This window comes from Oncorhynchus nerka, linkage group LG8 (genome assembly GCF_034236695.1).
Source record: "Oncorhynchus nerka isolate Pitt River linkage group LG8, Oner_Uvic_2.0, whole genome shotgun sequence".
In the NCBI taxonomy this organism is placed as follows: Eukaryota; Metazoa; Chordata; class Actinopteri; order Salmoniformes; family Salmonidae; genus Oncorhynchus; species Oncorhynchus nerka.
In genome coordinates, this window is record NC_088403.1 from 29,951,707 (window position 1) to 29,978,333 (window position 26,627).

The window sequence follows — 26,627 nt, forward strand, 5'->3', positions numbered from 1 at the left end:
AACAAGGAAAAGCGACTCTTCCTTGCTTTAACTAAATAAAAAGACAAAAATGAAAAACGTTGCTATCGCCCCCTTGCAAATGGGAGAGGGACCGTGGACGATATCATGTTACCAAAAGGTATCCTCTACTCCAGAAATCCCACTCCAACGATGCATATAGATCAATGGAGGGAAGCTTGTAGTAACCTTAATATAAGCCAAGGTCTGATCACACGTATGGGTCCTTATGTTAATTCTCCAAGACATACTGTATTTGAGGGGAGAGTGTGAGGTGTGCAGTGGGTGGTTAAAGCAGGTATAATGTTGTAGTTTTAACAGGAGTAGGTGAGACAGTGTTGTAGTTTACACAGGTGTAGGTGAGACAGTGTTGTAGTTTACACAGGTGTAGGTGAGACAGTGTTGTAGTTTTAACAGGTGTAGGTGAGACAGTGTTGTAGTTTTAACAGGTGTAGGTGAGACAGTGTTGTAGTTTACACAGGTGTAGGTGAGACAGTGTTGTAGTTTACAAAGGTGTAGGAGATACAGTGTTGTAGTTTTAACAGGTGTAGGTGAGACAGTGTTGTAGTTTTAACAGGTGTAGGAGATACAGTGTTGTAGTTAACAGGTGTAGGTGAGACAGTGTTGTAGTTTTCACAGGTGTAGGTGAGACAGTGTTGTAGTTTACACAGGTGTAGCTGAGACAGTGTTGTAGTTTTAACAGGTGTAGGTGAGACAGTGTTGTAGTTTTAACAGGTGTAGGTGAGACAGTGTTGTAGTTTACACAGGTGTAGGTGAGACAGTGTTGTAGTTTTCACAGGTGTAGGTGAGACAGTGTTGTAGTTTACACAGGTGTAGGAGATACAGTGTTGTAGTTTTAATAGGTGTAGGTGAGACAGTGTTGTAGTTTTAACAGGTGTAGGTGAGACAGTGTTGTAGTTTACACAGGTGTAGGTGAGACAGTGTTGTAGTTTACAAAGGTGTAGGTGAGACGGTGTTGTAGTTTTAACAGGTGTAGGAGAGACAGTGTTGTAGTTTTAACAGGTGTAGGAGATACAGTGTTGTAGTTTACACAGGTGTAGGTGAGACAGTGTTGTAGTTTTAACAGGTGTAGGAGATACAGTGTTGTAGTTTACACAGGTGTAGGTGAGACAGTGTTGTAGTTTTAACAGGTGTAGGTGAGACGGTGTTGTAGTTTTAACAGGTGTAGGTGAGACGGTGTTGTAGTTTTAACAGGTGTAGATGAGACAGTGTTGTAGTTTTAACAGGTGTAGGTGAGACAGTGTTGTAGTTTTAACAGGTGTAGATGAGACAGTGTTGTAGTTTTAACAGGTGTAGGTGAGACAGTGTTGTAGTTTTAACAGGTGTAGGTGAGACAGTGTTGTAGTTTACACAGGTGTAGGTGAGACAGTGTTGTAGTTTACAAAGGTGTAGGTGAGACGGTGTTGTAGTTTTAACAGGTGTAGGAGAGACAGTGTTGTAGTTTTAACAGGTGTAGGAGATACAGTGTTGTAGTTTACACAGGTGTAGGTGAGACAGTGTTGTAGTTTTAACAGGTGTAGGAGATACAGTGTTGTAGTTTACACAGGTGTAGGTGAGACAGTGTTGTAGTTTTAACAGGTGTAGGTGAGACGGTGTTGTAGTTTTAACAGGTGTAGGTGAGACGGTGTTGTAGTTTTAACAGGTGTAGATGAGACAGTGTTGTAGTTTTAACAGGTGTAGGTGAGACAGTGTTGTAGTTTTAACAGGTGTAGATGAGACAGTGTTGTAGTTTTAACAGGTGTAGGTGAGACAGTGTTGTAGTTTTAACAGGTGTAGGTGAGACAGTGTTGTAGTTTTAACAGGTGTAGGTGAGACAGTGTTGTAGTTTTAACAGGTGTAGATGAGACAGTGTTGTAGTTTTAACAGGTGTAGATGAGACAGTGTTGTAGTTTTAACAGGTGTAGGTGAGACAGTGTTGTAGTTTTAACAGGTGTAGGTGAGACAGTGTTGTAGTTTACACAGGTGTAGGTGAGACGGTGTTGTAGTTTACACAGGTGTAGGTGAGACAGTGTTGTAGTTTACACAGGTGTAGGTGAGACAGTGTTGTAGTTTTAACAGGTGTAGATGAGACAGTGTTGTAGTTTTAACAGGTGTAGGAGATACAGTGTTGTAGTTTTAACAGGTGTAGGTGAGACAGTGTTGTAGTTTTAACAGGTGTAGGTGAGACAGTGTTGTAGTTTTAACAGGTGTAGGTGAGACAGTGTTGTAGTTTTAACAGGTGTAGGTGAGACAGTGTTGTAGTTTTAACAGGTGTAGGAGAGAGTAGATAGAAAGAAAGAAAAAGTAGAGCTGGTATATGGCTCATATCTTTTTGGTAAAGGCTAGAATCAAGCCGTTTTCTCTGAGGAAACGAGGGAGACTTGGTTATAGTGGCTACAGAACCTGGCTATGAAATGCAGTGGGGAAAGTGAGAGGGTTGAACGAGACCACACATTCAAAGATGGCCTACTTTTCTATAGTAGAGGGTTAGAAAAACATAGCTCGACTGTTGTGTCACTATTAAACTCAATGCTGCTGTTTTTCATTTAGTAAAGAAGCTTCTTTCTTAACCAGGCAAAGGGTAGCTAACTAGAAGGCTGGTGGTGACGTTATCCACAGGAAAGCAAGAGAGTCGGCTTCACGATGTGTATAATCGGAGGCAGGCTGTGTGTGCCTGGGGGTGGTGTGTCCTTTAAACTGCTGAACAGAACTGCTCTGTGCATCTAATATTCATTGTGCTTATCACTGAAATGCTCTCAATCTCACCTAAAAACTCTTATCCAGTCCTTTGGGCTCCCGAGTGGTGCAGCGGTCTAAGGCACTGCATCTTTAGTGCAAGAGGCGTCACTGTGGTCCCTGGTTCAAATCCAGGCTGCATCACATCCGGCCGTGATTGGGAGTCCCATAGGGTGGCGCATAATAGGCCCAGGTTTGGGTAGGCTGTCATTGTAAATGAGAATTTGTTCTTAACTGACTTGCCTAGTTAAATAAAGGTTCAATGAGAAAACATTAGTAGTCCAATTTTAGTCATAGAGATAACTGAAATTAGCCACAGGTGTCTGAGTTGAGTTTTTGTTCAAGATAAATTTAGTTAGCCAAAGCTGCTCTGGCAGAGTGGATGGGGCTAGTTAGCTGCTGTAGCTATGAGTTAGCCAAAGCTGCTCTGGCAGAGTGGATGGGGCTAGTTAGCTGCTGTAGCTATGAGTTAGCCATAGCTGCTCTAGTTAATGGTGTTTGTTAGCTAGCTATACCCAGATGAAATAGAGAGTCCCGGGAGTTCTCCCTGTAAAATTCATTCTGTGTTTGTCTGCTGATGGCCCAGTTTATTCTGCTACTGTAATGACTACAGTGTTTCTCCACTCTCACTACAAGGTAGTGACAAACACACAGCATCTCTCTCCCCCTCTCACCTGATTTGACTCTAAGGAGTTTGATAGAGAGGTAGAGGATAATGATGGACACACTGTGGGAGAGGGACGGAGAAGGTCTCCACCCACTGCATCTCAATCTCCTTTGATCTGGCTGCACATTCTAGAACACCCCATCCATGTTGTGTCACACACACACACACACACACACACACACACACACACACACACACACACACACACACACACACACACACACACACACACACACCTTTGAAGTACCATTGACTCCCATAGCTCTTCCCTCAATACCCACTGGTTTCACCAATCCCCGTCTCTACTTGTCCACCCCCAGCAGCTGCACCCCTCCTCTCCCTCTCTTCACATATGCCATGTATAGCACCCACAGAGCCCAGCGCGTGCCAACCTCATCCTCCCACCATCACGCCTCCATGGCCCACTAACACATCACTCTACTGCAGTCTCTCTCCCTGCTCTCTCTCTCTCACACACAGAGAGCCAGCTGCAACCATAGTTCTGCCTCTGCATCCTCCTATTAGAGCCTGTTTCTTCTCCTCTGTCATCTGTAATTGGATGTGACTGGCGATGAAAAGTTCAGGATCGTGACCCATTGCCTGGGTTTACCCTCTCTGTCTCTCTCTCCAGCAAAAACGAGGCCTCTTGAGCCTTCCCTCCTTCCTGCCAGTAACCAGTCACCCCCCCCCATCCCCATGTCCTCCTCAACTCTGCAACCCATCCTCTCCTTGTACACAGAGCTAATCGTAGGAGTGTGTCTGTAACAGAGGTCAACAACAAGTACAGTCATGAGAGCTGATTGTCTAGTTACAGTATAACCTTCTTTAAACTCTGTGTTTACTCTCTCTCTCTCTCTCTCTCTCTCTCTCTCTGGTGTGTGTGGGCCGCTGTCTACCAGGATTATTATCAGTGTAGCTGAGTACTGAACTCCTACACTGTCTCCGTATTACGACCCACTTAAAGGCAATAACTGTCAAACTAACCGTTCATCACTATTCCCATTCATCAAGTCACTAGATGTCTGACTGGAACAGGACTGTAGACTGGGAATTTGCTTGTGCTGCTTTGAGCCAAGTCTGGGAATGGCTTGAGGTCTGTGGATGTGTATCCTGGCTGGCAATCCCTATGAAATATCCTGTTTCGAATGACATTCTGCGTCCCAAATGTCACCTTGTTCCCTATATAGTGCACTACTTTTGACCAGAGCTCTATGGTCTATCTAAAGTAGTGAACTACAGTATATAGGGAATAGTGCCATTTGGGATGCTATCTAACGTTAGCTATGGACACTGCACTAACTCTGCAGTTAACACAGGCAGCTGTTTCAGGTAAACTAGCTAATCTAGCTAATTGGGATTTAATCATAATGTCAATACTAGATACAGTGGTTAGCTAGCTTGGAGGAAGTATTTAGTGTTGTGTGTACTGTGTTTGTGCACTGAGCTAGCTACCATCCCATATGCTCATCCGTGGATGTTTGAAGAAAATGCACTATTTTTTCTTTTTTCTGATTGGCTCAAAGTTACGATTTTGGCCGCTAATGAGCATTGTGATTGTACAAGTAAAATGGGTAGGTTCGTCGCTACCAAGGCCTCACACAGCAGGTAACGCTTTTGTTCTACTAAGAGAAGGAACGGCTTCCCACTGTGATAAGTACATATCGGCAGTCTATTGGCAGTGAGATTCAGTTAGTGGGCCATGTGTTTCATGCTTTAGAAGTAAGCTATGTTGTTAGACTAGTAACCTTCTCTGTTACAGTACAGACTTAGTGAGACGTGTGTGTTTGTGTTAGGCTGTGTGTGAAGTGGTGTGTTGGTGGGGTGTTGAGAAGTGTGTGTCTGTGTTAGCCTGTGTGTATTATTTGGAACTTGAGGCCTAATCAGTTGGTCTACTGAATACAATATAACTGTGATATACACAACCCAACAGTTACTAATTGGTAAATAGAAACCCTGCTTTTTGTTCATTATTATGGAATCCCAATTATATGTTCTTTGTTACAATCCCTGGTAACGCACATATAAACAATGCTAGCTAATATAATGTTTACATACCCTACATTATTCATCTCATATGTATATGTATATTCTGTACTCTATATCATCTACTGCATCTTTATGTAATACATGTATCACTAGCCACTTTAAACTATGCCACTTTGTTTACATACTCATCTCATATGTATATACTCTACTCGATACCATCTACTGTATCTTGCCTATGCCGCTCTGTACCATCACTCATTCATATATCTTTATGTACATATTCTTATCCCCTTACACTTGTGTCTATAAGGTAGTAGTTTTGGAATTGTTAGCTAGATTACTTGTTGGTTATTACTGCATTGTCGGAACTAGAAGCACAAGCATTTCGCTACACTCGCATTAACATCTGCATGTGACAAATAAAATTTGATTTGATTTATAGTTACAACATGCACCTTACTTCGACAATATATGTTAACAATATGAACACCTTACTTCGACAATATATGTTAACAATATGAACACCTTACTTTAAATGGTTTAACGTGTTGTAATTATTACATTCTGTACAGACTAATTAGCATGTTAGGTATCTAATTTGCATAAAATAGTATAAAAGTTGTATTGTAATTTCAGGAATTGTTACGTAGTCTCAGTTTTGCATAAAGCATGAAGATTTGCAAATAATATGACCACCATATGTTAAATTATTGGGCTTAAATTACTGTAATTATGTATTCTGTACTGCCTAATGTGCATATTAAGAATCTAATTTGCATAATAATTACATTTTCATTGAGTAAATTTTACTTTAAATTGAATAATCTCTGTGTTCTACATCCGCCTTGAAAATGTCATAACAATATGACCACCCTATCTTGAGATATTGGACAAAACGTGTTGATTTTAAGAATCCAGGCGGGTGATAAGGTGCCATTATTGACGAGGGATTAACATTGTCCGTGAACTTTTTCAATCACTTGAAAATATCATTCTTAGCAATGGTAAGTCCTATCCTCATGAAATAGAGTGTTCCTGAGAAGCTTCTCTATAACCTGGAATACAAAGTATATCACCAGAGCTAAAGTTTAACACCGTTCTGTAAAGCAATACAGCCCACTACAAGAAAGAAAGAAACAGTCTGAACTGCTTGTCTGGAGAGTGCCACAGAGGTGTGAACACACACACACAATGCAAACAATGGGAGCACAGGTAACTTTGGAGACAATGAGGAATTGCAATGTGGCCATTCCTCTCCAAAATAAAAAATGCACATGTATCCACATTTTAACAGCAAACAATATAAAACTACTATCATTGTTTATATCCAATATTAGCTATAACCTAAATCACTGGAACTGAGCATGGGCCCTAGACTGTATACCTTAGCTACTGTATCCCAAACACAACTAGGCAGACCACAACTACATAAAACAGAATACATGGCTAGCTAGCTACTGAAACCAGCTAACGTTAGCTTAGCTAGCTATTCATGCATGTATTTTTACTGACCGATCCGATGTTTTTACTGACCGATCCGTCTGTTCTTCTCCCGAGCCAGATCACTTCCTGTCGAGCCATATTCAGTTTCACTTTCTCTTTCAATCTCCTCAAAAACATATTTTGTGGGCATTTGTTATGCTCAAAGCAATTAAATTAATCTGTTCACCAGAAGCAGGTAATGCACTCGTCCAAGCTGCAATGGCTCTTCTTCTTCCTCCTCGTGAGGTCGTAAATCCCATCCAGGTCATCTGCATATCCCTGGCAAGCTTATCTCATTGGCTACACACCAGTGTAATGACAGGAACACAGCAGTGAAGTGAGACACAAAGTATTTTTTGGCACGCAATGACCAGTGGGTTTCCTTTTTATGCAAGTAAAGTACATGTTGGATAAAAAATGTCACGACAGGCCTGATGGAAACAACTCATTCGTTAATAAACTTTCCAAATGTAGACAAAACAAGGTGAGATCTTTTTGTGTCAGTAAAATTGATTATGCGAGAAATGGTGTTGGAAACGTTTTTATGCGCAAATATTAATAAAATAACTAAAGGAAATATCGAACGTGAACTTGGAGTCATGACATGTTCTGTGGTCCTCCCACTTCAACTTGTCAGGAAAGCTTGCAGTTTATTAGGCTACAGATGAAATAAGTGATGAACTTCTCAGGGTGGTGAATGTACAAGATGATGATCTTGATGCTCCTTTCTAATAAATATCTAGGGTCTTATTCTGGGGACATGATTATCGATGCTTGGCTGCCGTTTAACAAATACAAATAATCTTGCTCTTTTGTTCATAATAATCTCATCATGTGTAGGCTATACCTGTAACCGTACTGTATCTGAGAGCTGTTGGCTAGGGCGCACGTACCAATACCAGAGAGAGTGGGCACATTCGCTATATAACGCCTTTTTTTAATGTGACAAAACCATCAGTAGAGTGGAAAATGCAACGGAAACCTATTTAACTTGTAGATTTTATTCAGTACATGGGAATTTAATTGTAATCATCCTTTTTATCTGAATCAAGTCAATTTGACGAAAACACATCTCGGGTGGGAAAATGCGCATATTGTTTTTATGCAATGTTTTAATTAAATATTTGCATGAAAATCTGTCGCCAATTGGACGGAAACCTAGCCAATGATAAAAAGGGTGGACATTAGATGTTGTCATAACCTCAGCAAAAAAAGAAACGTCCTCTCACTGTGAACTGCGTTTATTTTCAGCAAACTTAACATGTGTAAATATTTGTATGAACATAACAAGATTCAACAACTGAGATATAAACTGAACAAGTTCCACAGACATGTGACTAACAGAAATTGAATAATGTGTCCCTGAACAAAGGGGGGGTCAAAATAAAATCAAAAGTAACAGTCAGTATCTGGTGTGGCCACCAGCTGTATATTACTGCAGTGCATCTCCTCCTCATGGACTGCACCAGATTTGCTAGTTCTTGCTGTGGGATGTTACCCCACTCTTGCATCAAGGCACCTGCAAGTTCCAGGACATTTCTGCAGGGATTTTTTTTATTTTTTATTTTACCTTTATTTAACCAGGCAAGTCAGTTAAGAACATATTCTTATTTTCAATGACGGCCTGGGAACAGTGGGTTAACTGCCTGTTCAGGGGCAGAACGACAGATTTGTACCTTGTCAGCTCAGGGGTTTGAACTCGCAACCTTCCGGTTACTAGTCTAACGCTCTAACCACTAGGCTACGCTGCCACCCCAATGGCTCTAGCCCTCACCCTCCGATCCAACAGGTCCCAGACGTGCTCAATGGGATTGAGATCCTGGCTCTTCGCTGGCCATGGCACAACACTGACATTGCTGTCTTGCAGGAAATCACTCACAGAATGAGCAGTATGGCTGGTGGCATTGTCATGCTGGAGGGTCATGTCAGGATAAGCCTGCAGGAAGGGTACCACGTGTAACACACAGCGTTGAGATTCCCTGCTATGACGACAAGCTCAGTCCGATGATGCTGTGACACACCGCCCCAGACCATGACAGACCCTCCACCTCCAAATCGATCCCTCTCCAGAATACAGGCCTCGGTGTAACGCTCATTCCTTCAACTATAAACGCGAATCCGACCATCACCCCTGGTGAGACAAAACCATGAAGAGCACTTTTTGCAAGTCCTGTCTGGTCCAGCGAAGGTGGGTTTGTGTCCATAGGCGACATTGTTGCCGGTAAAGTCTGGTGAGGACCTGCCTTACAGCAGGGCTACAAGCCTTCAGTCCAGCCTCTCTCAGCCTATTGCGGACAGTCTGAGCATTGATGGAGGGATTATGCGTTACTGGTGTTGTTGTTGTTGCCATCCTGTACCTGTCCCGCAGGTGTGATGTTCGGATGTCCCGATCCTGTGCATTTATTGTTACACGTGGTCTGCCACTGCGAGGACAATCAGCTGTACGTCCTGTCTCACTGTAGCGCTGTCTTAGGCGTCTCACAGTACGGACATTGCAATTTATTGCCCTGGCCACATCTGTAGGTTTCATGCCTCACATGTCCTACATTTTTACAACTGTGACCTTAATTGCTTACCGTCTGTCTTAACGACCATTCCACAGGTGCATGTTCATTAATTGTTTATGATTCATTAAACAAGCATGGGAAACAGTGTTTAAACCCTTTACAATGAAGATCTGTGAACTTATTATTTTTTATTTTTTTACAAATTATCTTTGAAAGATAGGGTCCTGGAAAAGGGACGTTTCTTTTTTTGCTGAGTTTACTTTAGTGGAGAACATTGACAATAAGTTACATTTGTTTGTGACAATGTTATAGTCGTTTGCTGAAAACAAAATGTTAAATAAACTTGGTGGTTCAATGGTAAGATTGCCTAAGAACACGCCATTTCCATACAGCTACCACCAGAAGCGACTTTTTCATAGCAGATTAAAACTTTCACAGCAGGTTAGGAGAATTACGTAACAGGTTAGGACAGTTAGGTTAAGGTTAGGAAAAGGTTAAGGGTTAGCGAAAACGCTCTCCTAACCTGCTACGAAAAGTCACATCCGGTTGAACCTGTATTGAAGTGGTGTGTTTTTAGGGAGTCCCGTTTGATGGGAGTAGGTCACAGCAGGACAAGTAAGAGCTTATTTTGACATGTAGAGTTTTAGCTTTCAGCAGATATAAAAGTTGTTCATGATTTCTATTGTTTTTGTTTCTCTTTACCAGCCATACTCAATAGGCAATAGCCAGAGCATGTGCCCATGGGGGCCTCAACCCACAGGAGGCCCCCATTGATTTGGTTGTGTCACTCAGGTACACTATATGTTTGTGTGTGTGTGTGTATATATATACACACAGTTGAAGTCGGAAGTTTACATACACCTTAGCCAAATAATTTCAACTCAGTTTTTCACAATTCCTAACATTTAATCCTAGTTAAAATTCCATGTATTAGGTCAGTTATAGGATCTTTTTATTTTTATTTAAAGAATGTGAAATGTCAGAATAATAGTAGAGAGAATGATTTATTTCAGATTTGATTTCTTTCATCACATTCCCAGTGGGTCAGAAGTTTACATACACTCAATTAGTATTTGGTAGCATTGCCTTTAAAATTGTTCAACTTGGGTCAAACATTTTGGGCAGCCTTCCACAAGCTTCCCACAATAAGTTGGGTGAATTTTGGCCCATTCCTCCTGACAGAGCTGGTGTAACTGAGTCAGGTTTGTAGGCCTACTTGCTCACACACGCTTTTTCAGTTCTGCCCACAATTTTTCTATGGGATTGAGGTCAGGGCTTTGTGATGGCCACTCCAATACCTTGACTTTGTTGTCCTTAAGCTATTTTGCCACAACTTTGAAAGTATTTTATTTTTATTTTTTTAAATTTCACCTTTATTTAACCAGGTAGGCTAGTTGAGAACAAGTTCTCATTTGCAACTGCGACCTGGCCAAGATAAAGCAAAGCAGTGTGACACAGACAACAACACATAGTTACACATGGAGTAAACAATAAACAAGCCAATAACACAATAAACAAATCAATGACACAGTAGAAAAAAATGAAGTCTATATACAGTGTGTGCAAAAGGCATGAGGAGGTAGGCAATCAATAAATAGGCCATAGGAGTGAATAATTACAATTTAGCAGATTAACACTGGAGTGATAAATGAGCAGATGATGATATGCAAGTATAGATACTGGTGTGCAAAAGAGCAGAAAAGTTTTTAAAAAAAAAATATGGGGATGAGGTAGATAGATTGGGTGGGCTATTTACAGATGGACTATGTACAGCTGCAGCGATCGGTTAGCTGCTCAGATAGTTGATGTTTAAAGTTGGTGAGGGAAATAAGTCTCCAACTTCAGCGATTTTTGCAATTCGTTCCAGTCACTAGCAGCAGAGAACTGGAAGGAAAGGCGCCCAAATGAGGTGTTGGCTTTGGGGATGATCAGTGAGATATACCTGCTGGAACATGTGCTACTGGTGGGTGTTGTTATCGTGACCAGTGAACTGAGATAAGGCGGAGCTTTACCTAGCATAGACTTATAGATGACCTGGAGCCATTGGGTCTGGCGACGAATATGTCGCGAGGGCCAGCCGACTAGAGAATACAGGTCGCAGTGGTGGGTGGCATAAGGTGATTTGGTAACAAAACGGATGGCACTGTGATAGACTGCATCCAGTTTGCTGAGTAGAGTGTTGGAATCTATTTTGCAGATGACATTGCCGAAGTCGAGGATCGGTAGGATAGTCAGTTTTACTAGGGTAAGTTTGGCGGCGTGAGTGAAGGAGGCTTTGTTGCGAAATAGAAAGCCGATTCTAGTTTGATTTTTGATTGGAGATGTTTAATATGAGTCTGGAAAGAGAGTTTACAGTCTAGCCAGCCACCTTGGTGTTTATAGTTGTCCACATATTCTAGGTCGGAACCGTCCAGGGTGGTGTTAGGACGGGCGGGTGCGGGCAGCGAATGGTTGAAAAGCATGCATTTGGTTTTTACTAGCGTTTAAGAGCAGTTGGAGGCCACGGAAGTAGTGTTGTATGGCATTGAAGCTCTTTTCGAGGTTAGTTAGCACAGTGTCCACGTAAGGTCCAGAAGTATACAGAATGGTGTTGTCTGCGTAGAGGTGGATCAGTGAATCTCCCACAGCAAGAGCGACATCATTGATATATACAGAGAAAAGTGAATTGAATCCTGTGGTACCCCCCAAAGAGACTGCCAGAGGTCCAGACAACATGCCCTCTGATTTGACACACTGAACTCTGTCTGCAAAGTAGTTGGTGAACCAGTCATTAGAAAAACCAAGGCTATTGAGTCTGCCGATAAGAATATGGTGATTGACGGTCTTTTATCGATGGCACGCTGTGTTAAGAAGCAGTGCGGCTTGGTTGGGTTGTGTATCGGAGGATGCATGACTTTCGACCTTCGTCTCTCCCAAGCCCGTACTGGAGTTGTAGCGATGCGACAAGATAGTAGCTACTAACAATTGGATACCACGAAATTGGGGAGAAATGGGAGGTAAAATTCTCAATTAAAAAAAAATAAAAAGACAAAGCCTTCGTACACAAATTGAGGTCCATACAGAAATGGTTTGTCAAGATCGGTGTGGAAGAACTTGACTGGCCTGCACAGAGCCCTGACCTCAACTCCATCGAACACCTTTAAGATGAATTGGAATGCCGACTGCGAGCCAGACCTAATCGCCCAACATCAGCACCCGACCTCACTAATGTTCTTGTGGCTGAAAGGAATCAAGTCCCCGCAGCCATGTTCCAACATCTAGGGGAAAGCCAACCCAGCAGCAAAGGGAATTAATGGCTATGATTTTGGAATGAGGTGTTTGACTAGCAGGTGTCCACATATTTTTGGTCATGTAGTGTATCATTGTATAAACACACATAAGATGGCAAAATGTGTAGAATTAGCTTTAAAACTGCAACATTTTCTCCACCAACAAGAGGGGTGTGAACAGTTTGAAGTCGCATTGTACTTGGTGGGGGTTTGTTATTTTGGCGATAAATTACAACATCCATCTGGACCTTCTCAAATAGTATTTGAGTACCCCTGCTCTATACTAAACCGAGCTCGTTGTTGTGGACTGCCCTTGTATGGTCATATAAAAAAATATATGTTCTAACAGGTGCGTGTGTGTGTCAATTATTGTGAAAGATCTCGGCTGACATAACCAACATATTTGTCTCAGTGAGAATGTGAATTCATAACGTGGCTCGATTCCTGTCATGGTTTCTCTTCTGAATGGGATGTTTTGTCCTTGAGGGAGTGACGTCAATAAAAAAAGATGGATGGGATGCAAGTTAATTTAACATGTGACGATTCTGCACGTAACTGTAGTTTAAGGTGTGTGTGTGTTTTCTCCAAATTGGACCATGAGACTGATCCCAAATAACACTGCATTGTGTCTATGCGTGTGTGGGATGTCATCTTTGTGTGTGTGAGTGTCAGGTGTCTGTTACCTTAGTGTGTTTGTAGAAGATTAGGATATGAAGGATAGAGGTAGAGGAGAGGGGGAGAGAGAGAGTGTGTGAAATTGATAACATTATGTCCCAGTGCCCTTCGTCCTCCTCCATCTTCATCATCCTACAGTATATCATATCCCCTCTGCACTGGGGCTGTGTGTATTCAGGTTAGTCATATGGATTTTACGAGCCCTCGTTCTGTGTGTGTTTGTTTGTGTGTTTGTGTGTATTCATAATCTCCTGGTAAATCATAGAGACAGGGGTGCTCTGATAGGAGATATTTTCCTCATATTGATCTCCCCTCCCTTGTATAGAAGGAAAACAAATTGAATTGGGTTTATAATCGGGTAAACATTAATACTGGTGATTAGTCTAGTCTGGTTTAGGCTTTTATTTATGTCCTCTCTAATATTCCTACTCTTTGATTCTGTTCATTCCTTTTTACTCCTATCTTCTCTCGCCTATCCTCTCTCTGCTTCATCCTTTTTACTCCTATCTTCTCTCGCCTATCCTCTCTCTGCTTCATCCTTTTTACTCCTATCTTCTCTCGCCTATCCTCTCTCTGCTTCATCCTTTTTACTCCTATCTTCTCTCACCTATCCTCTCTCTGCTTCATCCTTTTTTACTCTAAAATTGTCTTCGGCCCTCTCTCCAACTGTTTTTCTCTTTTTCCCCCTCTTTCAGTCTCTCATCATCTTACTGGCTTCATCTCTTCTCTCCATCTCATATGAAATGACTCATTACAGCTCTGTCAAACATGAATTAAAAACACCACTGCCACAGTGATGACGTCTGATCTGGCCAGAGAGAAAGAAAGGGAAGATGCTGAGAACCAGAGGAGATGAGGGATGGAGGAAGTGAAGGAGAGAGAGATGTTACATGTCTTCACAGAACTAATGCAGGCCTATTGATATTCCAGCACTGCTCTCCTCTGGCCCACAATCTACTGTCTTTTCTCATCAAGGCTGGGGTGGTGTGTGTGTGTGTGTGTGTGTGTGTGTGTGTGTGTGTGTGTGTGTGTGTGTGTGTGTGTGTGTGTGTGTAGAGTTCCGCCTGTGTAACCGCTCCTATATGATTCCTTCTGTTATCCTACAAACCAGGAACCTTGCTTTTCCTGTCGTGTTGGGAATTGATTTCATGTACTTCAGTGGTGTCCAGATTGATATCGCACACAATTGCTACTGGTTTCCATACAATCCGAGCGAGAAGCATTTCTTCCAATCAGAAGCTATGAAGTTACATGATTGGGGTTCAAATGTGGCAGTCTTCTCTGCCATTGCTCCGGTACCACTAACCCTTGATAATCCTTCTGACGATCTCCTTTTACAGGCTGTGAGAAGAGCTCAGCTGGAACAGCCAGAGGAGTTAAGGCTGTTGGAACAGCTGCAGAATAATGCTGATGTATGTACTTCAAAGCTGGGACGCACCAGGCTCCTGAAGCACAAAATATTCCTTACACAGGAAATGCCGATCAAGCAAAAGCCATATCGTATTAGCGAAGCTAATCATCCAAAAGGGACTCATTAATGATATGTTAACACAAGATATAATAGAACGTTCCTCCTCTCCCTGGGCTGCTCCTGTTGTTCTCATCCCAAAAAAGACTGGTGGTCTTAGATTTTGTGTGGACTATAGGAAGACCAACAATGTTTCCCAGACTGATGCCTATCCTCTTCCCACCATCCATGAGATCCTGGAGTCATTGTCTGGCGCTGTTGTGTTCACTACCCTTGACCTCAATAGTGGTTATTGGCAGGTTGAGATGGACCAGGAAAGCAAGGACAAGACTGCTTTTGTCTGTGCTGAGGGCTTGTTTTCCTTTAAGGTGATGCCCTTTGGATTAAAGAATGCCCCTGCCACTTTCCAAAGACTCATGGAGATTGCGTTAGGTGAGCTCAAAGGGAAGATCTGTTTCGTCTACCTGGACGATATAATTATCTACTCTCAGAACAGAGAAAGACACTTTCAAGATCTTCAAGCAGTGTTGGACAAGCTAAGAGAAGCTGGTCTGACCTTAAATATGAAGAAGAGCAACTTCTGCCAAACCTCCCTGAAGTTCCTTGGCCATATTGTGTCTTTCGACGGCATTCATGTGGATCCTGAGAAGACAAAGGCTGTACAAGACTTCCCTGTGCCAACCACACTCAAGGCCCTTCAACGGTTCCTTGGTATGGCTGGATGGTACCATCGGTTTGTGTCGAACTTCTCCCAGGTGGCAGAACCCCTCAACGCGTTGAAGCGAAAAGGAGCGAAATTCCAATGGACGGCAGAGTGCCAGACCTCCTTTGAAACCCTGAAACGACACCTCGTCACACCTCCCACTTTAGGTCATCCCAACTTTGATTGCCCTTTTGTTGTTTACACTGATGCAAGTGATGTTGGACTTGGTGCTGTCCTAGTCCAACAGACTGGACTTGGCACTGAAGAAGGGCTTTGGAAAAGTGGAGGTACTACCTGGAGGGTAGACACTTCACTGTGGTCACTGACCATTCCTCCCTTGTGTGGGTGTTCAAGACCAACAAACCAACTACCAGACTCATAAGATGGGCTCTACGGTTGCAAGAGTTCACCTTTGCAGTGGAATACAGGAAAGGAAAATACAACACTGTTCCAGATGCCTTGTCCAGAGCTCCTGCTTGTGATAACGGTGGCCCTCATCTTACATATGCTACTGTCCTGTCAAGCAGTCGAGACTCTCCCAAAACAGACTTTCCCATCTCTGATGAGGCCATATGGAAAGCCCAACAGGATGATCCAGAAGTACAGGCCTTGTACCAGACTATCCTGGAAGATGGAGAAAAGATGGTCAATCCTACCACAAAGCTGACCATCATTGAAGACAAAGTCTACCGAGTTGTACAACTACCTCACAGAACACTCTACCAAATGTACATACCTGAAACTCTACGCCTTCAACTGCTTCAACATTTCCATGAAGACCCATTAGCTGGTAATTTGGGCAGGTTCAAAACCTACAAGCGGTTGCAAGCTTTACTGTACTGGCCACATCTGAGCATGGATGTGAAGTCACACATCCGAAACTGTCAGGTTTGTCAAATGTACAAACCAGAAGGTAGAAAGCCTGCTGGCAAGTTGCAGCAAACGGTGGTTACCTGACCTTGGGAAATGTTAGGAGTGGATTTGATGGGTCCATTTCCTAGAAGCTCCAATCAGAATGTGTACATGCTTGTTTTTGTTGATTATTATTCAAAGTGGGTGGAGCTCTTTTCCCTACGTCAGGCTACAGCAAGGACCGTCTCTAACATCCTTACGAAAGAGATCCTGACTCGCTGGGGAGTGCCTGATTACATCCTGTCTGATCGAGGTTCCCAATTTGTCTCTGATCTCTTTGAGGAGACCTGCCAAAGATGGAACCTGAGACAGAAGTTGACCACTGCCTATCACCCACAGACCAATCTCACTGAGAGAGTAAATCGAACCTTGAAGAAAATGATTGCTTCCTATGTAGGGACCCAGCACAAACACTGGGACAAGCACCTTCACAAGTTTCGATTTGCTCTGAATTCTGCTGTGCAAGAGTCCACTGGAGTCACACCTGCAGAGCTGAACCTAAGTCGTCCTCTCCGAGGACCCTTGGATATGGTGCTACAGTCCCAGCAGCTTACTCCAGACGCTGCTTGCTATGACCAGGTAGTCCATCTCCATGACTTGAGAGCTCTTGTCTCAAAGAACATGATCCAGGCTCAACTCAAGCAGAAGAGGAATTATGATAAGAACAGACGAGACATGCAGTTCCAGCTTCGTGATCGGGTGTGGCTTCGCTCTCATCCTTACTCGAAAGCTGAACAATTCTTCTCGGCCAAGCTCGCTCCTAAATGGCAAGGACCATATAGGATTGTGGAGCAGATGGGCCCTTTGAACTACCGAGTGGTGAAAGAGGACACAGGTGAAGATATGCGCATTGTCCATGTCTCACGCCTTAAGGCCTGTTACCCCTCGGCTGAGGAATTGGAAGCGATTGAGCGCCGCAAGGTCCTGGATATCTTTGAAGAGGAAAGTGAGGAGACTTTTCTCGGATTCCCAGACCCAGAAGTCTCACACCTTAAGGCCTGTGACCCCTCAGCTGAGGAGCGTGAGCTCCAAAAAGTCATGAATATTTTTGTAGAGGAAAGTGATGAGGAGACCTTTCTCGGGTTCCCCGACCAAGATGTGCCTTCCAGGGCAATGGTCGGCTTTTTCCAGGGGAGGGGGTGTGTGACGGCCCTGAATTTTTCTGAACCGTCTCAGTGCTTCCAATAGGACGCTTTCCCTTTAATTCCCAATTAAATAGCCAGCATCAGCTGCGCGAAAGTGGGGTTGTGATGGAGACGTGACTGAGGATGTGTTCAACCCTCAGTTCCCCTATTCCGTTGTTTTGTTGCCTAATAGAGTTTACCCAGGATCGGATCCACTCTTTGCGTCCGTGGACTACACCGTCCTCCGTTCTTCGTGGCCTTTCTCAGCTGGAGATCTGTTGGCGGATTGGATTGTCTGACTGACCGACTGACTACAACCTTTTTGTATACGGTATTTCATTTGTTTTGATGTGAGGTATACTGTGATGATTTATGTAGTTAGTTGTAGTTGAGGACTTAGTAAGAGTTGATACGCTTTAAGTTCTGTGGTAAAATAATTGTTATATTGATGGTATGTTTAATACTGGGTTTATGCTACACTGAATGAACGGACAAACATTGCGTGACAAAAGTCACTTGAGTTCACTGAACTCCTTTACCGGGCTGGACTCTTTTTAGGCCCGAGGTACAGGACATTTTTGGAGGAACCAGAACTCATTGTGATATTATTATATATGTGTGTGTAATCATTGATGTTGTTAATACAACCCACGCAAAAGAATATAGTTGTTTTTGAAGTTCTTTCCAATGTTTTAAGGGTTCATGAAAAGTTTATTTCCATCCTGACTTTTACATAAGTCCTTTGTATTGGTGTAGACTTGACGGACCAGATGGGACTCATTCCCACCCAAACTAAAAGGAGAAACCAATGTTTTCTCTGGTAGGCACAACCTACCTGGCACCCCTATAAATAATAACCTCAAGTCAAAACCGTTACAGTGTGTGTGTGTGTGTGTTCTGTGGCAACATCTGGGATAATGGTCACTTGGGGATTGATGAAAGGAACAGAGCCAGATGGAGTGATAATGGGACATGGAAGAAGGAGGTTGTGTGTATAGGTCTGTGTGGTGGTCTTCAGTATTCTGCCTGTCTCATAGCCAATGTCACCCGCTCCGCCTCACCTTTATTTAACCTGTTGCGACGAGCCATCCCGGATCCGGGATCGTGAATACAGCCTCAAGCTCATTACCATAATGCAACGTTAACTATTCATGAAAATCGCAAATGAAATGAAATCAATATGCTAGCTCTCAAACTTAGATTTTTGTTAACAACACTGTCATCTCAGATTTTCAAAATATGCTTCTCAACCATAGCAAAACAAGCATTTGTGTAACAGTATTGATAGCTAGCGTAGCATTTAGCGTAGCATTTAGCGTTAGCATTCAGCAGGCAACATTTTCACAAAAACCAGAAACATTCAAATAAAATAATTTACCTTTGAAGAACTTCAGATGTTTTCAATGAGGAGACTCAGTTAGATAGCAAATGTTCAGTTTTTACAAAAATATGATTTGTTTAGGACAAATCGCTCCGTTTTCTGCGTCACGTTTAGCTACGAAAGAAACCTGTATCCAGGACTGTGTAAATCTATCCGCAAGCTCATTAGCATAACGCAACGTTAACTATTCATGAAAATCGCAAATGAAATGAAATAAATCTATTTGCTCTCAAGCTTAGCCTTTTGTTAACAACACTGTCATCTCAGATTGTCAAAAATATGCTTCTTAACCATTGCAAAACAAGCATTTGTGTAACACTATTGATAGCCTAGCATAGTATTATGCCTGACATTCAGCAAGCAACATTTTCACAAAAACCAGAAAAACATTCAAATAAAATAATTTACCTTTGAAGAACTTCAGATGTTTTCAATGAGGAGACTCTCAGATTGCAAATGTTCAGTTTTTACAAAAATATTATTTGTGTTGACAAATCGCTCCGTTTTCTCCATCACGTTTGGGTAAGAAAAAAAACGAAAATTAAGTCATTAAATGCAAACTTTTTTCAAATTAACTCCATAATATCGACAGAAACATGACAAACCGATGTTTAGAATCAATCCTCAAGGTGTTTTTCACATATCTATCGACGATAAATCCATCGTGGCAGTTGACTTTCTCTTCTGAAGAAATGGAACGCACATGGACCTAGAGATTACGCAATAATTTCGACACAGGACACCGGGCGGACCCCTGGTAAATGTAGTCTCTTATGGTCAATCTTCCAATGATATGCCTACAAATACGTCACAATGCTGCATACATCTTGGACCAACGGCAGAGAGCTCAGGTTCATTCATGGCACATTCACAGCCATATAAGGAGACGATGGGAAACAGAGCCTCAAATTCTGCTCATTTCCTGTTTGAGGTTTCATCTTGGTTTCGCCTGTAGCATGAGTTCTGTGGCACTCACAGATAATATATTTGCAGTTTTGAAAACGTCAGAGTGTTTTCTTTCCAAAGCTGCCAATTATATGCATAGTCGAGCATCTTTTCGTGACAAAATATTGTGCTTAAAACGGGCACGTTTTTTTATCCAATAATGACATAGCGCCCCCATAGGTTGAAGAGGTTAACCAGATAGGCTAGTTGAGAACAAGTTCTCATTTGCAACTGCGACCTGGCCAAGATAAAGCATAGCAATTCGACACATACAACAACACAGAGTTACACATGCAATAAACAAAACGTACAGTCAATAATACAGTAGAAAAAAAAGTATATATACATTGAGTGCAAATGAGGTAAGATAAGGGAGTTAAGGTAATAAATAGGCCATGGTGGCAAAGTAATTACAATATAACAATTACACACGGGAATGGTAGATGAGCAGAAGATGAATGTGCAAGTAGAGATACTGGGGTGCAAAGAAGCAAGATAAATAAATAAATACAGTATGGGGATGAGGTAGATAGATGGGCTATGTACAGGTGCAGTGATCTGTGAGGCAAGCTAGCAGGTGCAGTGATAAAGGCAAGCTAGCACCCTGTCCTTGGTCTGGGATGAAGCACAACAGAATAGTAATCAGTGCAGGTGTGGGCCTGGGGCAAAAGACACGTTTCTGATTCTCTGTCACTCATTCTTCCTCTCAACCTTCCTCTCTTTTCACTGGCTCAGCTGTAGAATCTTGAGTGGATATGTGGCACACCTGACCGTTGCTGAGGTGCAGGAGATAACGAGAAACACTGAAATTAAAAGGAATCAGAGCATCCAAAAACACACAATGCCAGAGGCCACATATAGGCAACTTGCGTCAATGCAATCAGACATGATGCGAAACACCTGCATACAAAGCAATCAGTAATCAATTATCTCAATTATCTCAGAATAGTGTGACTTGATTCAGTATAGATATTTTTGGGATTCAATATAGTTTTGACAGAACTGTACCTTTTTAAAAAATTAAATTCATAAACACTTCAAAAACCTAGAAACAGGTGTGAAGACCAAGAACTAAATAAAAATGCGAAAGGGGTGGGCCTATGGGAACTTGTACGCGGTTATCGGGTTAAAGAACCGTCAGAAATGAAAGGAACCACATAAAGCCAGGGGTTAAGAGGAAACATATTAAAGGATGACCCTTGTTAAAATAATGAGAGAAGAAAATACTGGATCAAGTCACACCTTTCTGAGATAATTGATTACTGATGTGCCTCCTGGTGCTTTTGTTGCTGATGCGCAACGTGTCTGATTGCATTGACGCACATTTCCTACGTGTGACCTTGTGCGTCGTTGTGTGTTTTTGTATGCTCTGATGAAGGTCTGACGACCGAAAGCTCAGCCTAATACATTGAAAATGATGCATTGATCATGAGTGTATGGAGATTCCTTTTCATTTCACTGGCTCAGCTGTGCCACAGAGCAGTGTCATCTGTTCCTCTTTGTGTGAGTGAGTGTGTGCGCGTGTGTGGTGTCTGTTTGTTTGTGTGAGTGGTCCTGAGTGGATGTGTGTACTGTGTAGACAGTATTGATGGTGCTTGTTCGGGAGTGATCAGGGATGTGGAGAGGAAATGTGTCTGGACATTACTGCCTTTGTCAGGGAGAGGCAGAAAGAGAAGGATGCTGAAGAAAGAGAGATTAACAGATTAGGAGAGAAGGCGAAAGAGACAGAAAGACAAAAATATCGAGCAAGATACATTTTATTCGTCACATGAGCCGAATACAACTGGTGTAAACATTACAGTGTACTGCTTACTTACGAGCCCTTAACCAACAATGCAGTTTCCAAAAAATATGGATAAGAATAAGAGCTAAAAGTAACAAGTAATTAAAGAGCAGCAGTAAAATGACAATAGCGAGACTATATACAGGGAGTTACCAATGCAGAGTCAATGTGCGGGTAGTATGTACATGTAGGAAGATGACAACAGAGAGTAGCAGTGGTGTAAAGGGGGGGGGGGGGGGCAATGCAAATAGTCTGGGTAGCTTGGGGGTAGAAGCTAGTTGGAAGTCTTTTGGACCTAGACTTGGTGCTCTGGTACCGCTTGCCGTGCGGTAGCAGAGAGAACAGGGTGGCTGGAGTCTTTGACAATTTTTAGGGCCTTCTTCTGACACCGCCTGGTATAGAAGTCCTGGATGGCAGGAAGCTTGACCCAAGTGATGTACTGGGCCGTTCGCACTATCCTTTGTAGTGCCTTGCAGTCTGAGACTGAGCAGTTGCCATACCAGGCAGTGATGTAACTAGTCAGGATAATCTCGATGGTGCAGCTGTAGAACCTTTTGAGGATCTGAGGACCCATACCAAATCTTTTCAGTCTCCTGAGGGGGAATAGGTTTTGTTGTGCCCTCTTCACGACTGTCTTGGTGTGCTTGGACCATGTTAGTTTGTTGGTGATGTGGACACCAAGGAACTTGAACCTCTCAACCTGCTCCACTGCAGCCCCGTCGATGTGAACGGGGGCGTGCTTGGTCCTACTTTTCCTGTAGTTCACAATCATCTCCTTTGTCTTGTTCACGTTGAGGGAGAGGTTGTTGTCCTGACTCCACACGGCCAGGTCTCTGACCTCCTCCCTATAGGCTGTCTCGTTGTTGTCGGTGATTTAGGCCTATCACTGTTGTGTCATTGGCAAACTTAATGATGGTGTTGGAGTCGTGCCTGGCCATGCAGTCATGAGTGAACAGGGTTTACAGTAGGGGACTGAGCACGCACCCCTGAGGGGACCCTGTGTTGAGGATCAGTGTGGCACATGTGTTGTTACCTACCCTTACCACCTGGGGGCGGCCCGTCAGGAAGTCCAGGATCCAGTTGCAGAGGGAAATGTTTAATCCCAGGGTCCTTAGCTTATTGATGAGCTTTGAGGGCACTACGGTGTTGAACGCTGAGCTGTAGTCAATGAATAGCATTCTCACATAGGTGTTATTTTTGTCCAGGTGGGAAAGGGCAGTGTGGAGTGCCATAGAGACTGCATCATCTGTGGATCTGTTGGGGCGGTATGCAAATTGGGGTGGGTCTAGCATTTCTGGGATGATGGTGTTGATGTGGAAGCCATGACCAGCCTTTCAAAGCACTTCATGGCTACAGATGTGAGTGCTACAGGTCGGTAGTCATTTAGGCAGGTTACCTTCATGTTCTTGGGCACATGCACTATGGTGGTCTGCTTAAAACATGTTGGTATTACAGACTTGGACAGGGAGAGGTTGAAAATGTCAGCGAAGACACTTGCCAGTTGGTCAGCACATGGTCGCAGTACATGTCCTGGTAATTCGTCTGGCCCTGTGGCCTTGTGAATGTTGACCTGTTTAAAGGTCTTACTCACATCGGCTGCGGAGAGCGTGATCACACAGTCTTCTGGAACAGCTGGTGCTCTCATGCATATTTCAGTGTTATTTGCCTCGAAGCAAGCATAGAAGTAGTTTAGCTCGTCTAGTAGGCTCGTGTCACTGGGCAGCTCTCGGCTGTGCTTCCCTTTGTAGTCTGTAATGGTTTGCAAGCCCTGCCACATCCGACGAGCATCAGAGCCGGTGTAGTACAATTCGATCTTAGTCCTGTATTTACGCTTTGCCTTTTTGATGGTTCGTCAGAGGGCATAGCGGGATTTCTGATAAGCTTCTGGGTTGGAGTCCCGCTCCTTGAAAGCGGCAGCTCTAGCCTTTAGCTCAGTGCAGATGCTGCCTGTAATCCATGGCTTCTGGTTGAGGTATGTACGTACAGTCACTGTGGGGACGACGTCATCAATGCACTTATTGATGAAGCCAATGACTGATATGGTGTACACCTCAATGACATCGGAAGAATCCCGGAACATATTCAGTCTGTGCTAGCAAAACAGTCCTGTAGCTTAGAATCTGCTTCATCTGACCACTTTTTTTATTAATCTAGTTACTTGTGTTTCCTGCTTTAATTTTTGCTTCTAATCAGGAATCAGGAGGATATAATTATAGTCAGATTTGCCAAATGGAGGGCGAGGGAGAGCTTTGTATGCGTCTCTGTGTGTGGAGTATAGGTGGTCCAGAGTTCTTTTTCCTCTGGTTGCACATTTAACATGCTACACGGATTGAAGTTTCCCTGCGTTAAAGTTCCCGGCTACTAGGAGCACCGCCTCTGGGTGAGCGTTTTCTTGTTTGCTTATGGCGGAATACAGCTCAGTCAATGCTGTCTTAGTGCCAGCCTCTGACTGTGGTGGTACGTAAAACAGCTACGAAGAATACAGATGAAAACTCTCTCGGTAGGTAGTGTGGTCTACAGCTTATCATGAGATTTTCTGCCTCAGGCGAGCAATAGCTCGAGACTTCCTTAGATATCGTGCACCAGCTGTTATTTACAAAAATACATAGTCCGCCGCCCCTTGTCTTACCAGACGCTGCTGTTCTATCCTGCCGATACATTGAATAACCAGCCAGCTGTATGTTGATATTGTCGTTGTTCAGCCACGACTCCATGAAGCGTAAGATGTTACAGTTTTAATGTCCTGTTGGTAGTTTAATCTTCCGCGTAACTCGTCAATTTTATTCTCCAAGGATTTTACATTTGCTAGCAGAATGGAGAGAAGTGGGGGTTTATTCGACTGCCTATGAATTCTAGCCCCTCTTTCTCCGCCTCCTCTTCACGCAGATCACGGGGATTGGGGCCTGTTCCCGAGGAAGCAGTATATCCTTCGCGTCGGGCTCGTCAGAGTCGTGAAAGGAAAAACAGGATTCTGCTAGTCCGTGCTGAGTAATCGCAGTCCTGATGTCTAGAAGTTATTTTCGGTCATAAGAGACGGTCGCGGCAACATTACTTACAAAATACGTTAAAAAATCTGTTAGAAACAAACAAAAAAACAATTGTCTGGGGGCACGTAAATTGTATAGATTAGGAAAAAGGACTGAAAAACATATCCATCTTTAATTCACTTTACCTTAATCCATCAGAAATATATGAATGGGCAAGTGAGAGAGAGAAAGGATAAATGACTAGACATGCTGAAGGGGGTCATAATTTGTCCTCCCCACAGCCCAGTGGCACATATCCCAGCGGTCTATTTTAGCCTGGGCTGTCACAAATATTTATTGACAGGCACTCCATGGCCACCATTCACTCGTATTGCCTTTCAATTCATAGTCTGATTCTAAATGCTACCCTTTTCCCCTATAGTGCACTGGTCAAAAGTAGTATATATAGGGAATAGGGTGCCATTTGAGCCGCAGGCACAGTGGGTGTACTTTCTATATGTAGTCGTCTTTTAGAGGCGACTGTAACACTGCCTGTTTATTTCCAATGAGTGAGAGGTCCCACATACACATTAACCCGCAGTACATCACTCTTTATACAGGCTAAGAGGGCTGCTCTGCGTGCCTTTGTAAAAAAAGGTGCCGCTTCAAGGCAGGCTAATTTACTGCTAGATTAAGCCAATTTACGTTGGGTTGAATTCCTCTATCAGGGCAATGTACAGTATATTGCAGAGGGTGTTGGAGTGATCAGAACAGAGGAAGAGGAAGTCATGTCTTTTTTTATTGCTTTACTTTGAGTGGACTCAGGTTGGAAACAAAGCATTGTCTGACATGGTGTCTTGGTGAAACATGCTATTGAGAAAGAAGTGAATTGTAGCTGAATCGTCAGCTTTACACCCCCAGAGGACAGTGACTTCAGGTATCTGCATGCTAAGGAGACTGTAGGGTGTGTTTGTATGTACGTGTGTGCTGGAATCCTAGCCTTCGGTAAGTCTGTATGTCTCAAACTCTGTAAATGATGTCGTGGTTTTCACCGCTCTTTTGCGTTCATGTCCCTAATAGTCACCTGTCTTCCCTAGCCATGGTTAGATGACATTACTCCTGCTCTGAATACCAGTTATTGTTTCAGCAGCTTATTTACTACCTTTTATACCAGTAAGATTGCTCTAGTTCTGTTTCCCTGAGTACCCTGCAATCAAATTGTCTGTAGCCATAAACCCATATTTGATATAACATTGCAGTGATGGGATCAAGTGTGTAAGACTGGAGTCTCCTCATGTGCATTCTAAAGGGGGTGTATCTCTTTGACTGCATAAATAAGCTGCTTTCTGTGTGATAGGATGCATGTGTAGCATACTGTATGCAGAGAAGAGAGTGTGGCCATGGTTACCAAGGTGCTGTTTTGTGACGCAGTGTTGAGGTATGACTCATTCTGCCATCGCAGCCTCCCCCCTTCACCTCCAAACCACCAGCCACTGTGATTGTCCCTTCGTCATGGGGACATGAAGAGGGACAGGTCTGGGATTATGAATGGTGGGGAGGGGGGGGGGGCATTATTTATGGGCACAGTTGTGTAGAAGGGATATAATTGGTTATGGTTGTTATTTGGGCTCTGTTCTAACTGTGGCTTCTCAGTCAGACAGAAGAGAGAGACACGTCTATTTCATCTTGCCAAGAGTATTTCAATGTCACACTGTCTTTAGAAAGAGTATTGTGTTTCTTTGAGAGAGAGAGCGAGAGAGAGAGGACAAGGGAGGGCTAGCAGAGAGAGGGAGGGAGAACAGAGCGAGAGAAGGTTAGGCGAGGGAGAAGGAGTAGAGAAAGAGGTGGATAGAGAGAGGGGGAGAGAAGAAAGGTTCAGACAGCGATGATGAGTGATTATTGAATGATCCCTGTGACAGTGATGCTGTTGTAGCAGGGACATCATTGGTCGCCTGCCAGAAGCCCTTAACCTATCAGTCAGTCCTGTGGCAGACCAGAGTGATGTTGGGACCCAGAGTTGATTACA

At 43.2% G+C, this 26,627-nt stretch overlaps 2 protein-coding genes across 4 annotated transcripts in view; one reads left to right on the forward strand and one right to left on the reverse strand.

Annotated features, from left to right (window-relative positions):
* Positions 1 to 7,111, reverse strand: part of LOC115133108 (protein SCO2 homolog, mitochondrial-like) — a 22,416-nt gene extending 15,305 nt beyond the window's left edge. Inside the window, exon 1 of the mRNA XM_029665998.2 lies at positions 6,899 to 7,111. The gene's annotated coding sequence lies outside the window, so the exon portion shown is untranslated. The remainder of the gene's footprint in view (positions 1 to 6,898) is intronic.
* The window catches only part of LOC115133817 (coiled-coil domain-containing protein 136-like), a 65,928-nt gene that overhangs the window by 3,581 nt on the left and 35,720 nt on the right, over positions 1 to 26,627 (forward strand). The window lies entirely within an intron of this gene.